Source organism: Hibiscus syriacus, unplaced genomic scaffold (genome assembly GCF_006381635.1).
Source record: "Hibiscus syriacus cultivar Baekdansim isolate YM2019G1 unplaced genomic scaffold, ASM638163v2 tig00111200_pilon, whole genome shotgun sequence".
NCBI lineage: Eukaryota > Viridiplantae > Streptophyta > Magnoliopsida > Malvales > Malvaceae > Hibiscus > Hibiscus syriacus.
The window spans coordinates 894,594-895,000 of NW_024063016.1; positions in this window are offsets into that span (position 1 = coordinate 894,594).

Below are 407 nucleotides of genomic sequence, written 5' to 3' on the forward strand. Positions count from 1 at the left end.
CCATTATGTTGTACAGTTCTACACCAAACTTGAGGAAAAGATTCAGGCAAAGGAAGAAGAAAAAAGCAACTTGCAAGCCAAGTCCATGGTGTTATTTTTTTGTAAATGCAATTACTTATCGTCTTGAACTCCTTTCTTATTCATAATGATATTTCAATTTTCTACCAGGAAACCCAAGAAGCTGAAATTAAGATGTTTAGGAAGAGTTTGAACTTTAAAGCAACTCCAATGCCAAGCTTCTATCAGTTGCCTCCACCTCCTAAAATGGAACTAAAGAAGGTTAGTTTACTGTTCTGATGTATAGAAAGCTAGATGATCCGTTGAGTATAAAATTTTCATAGGCAATAGTTACTTCAATTTTAATTACAATGGCATGCTTATTCATATTGCTTTATTTTCTTGTTTTA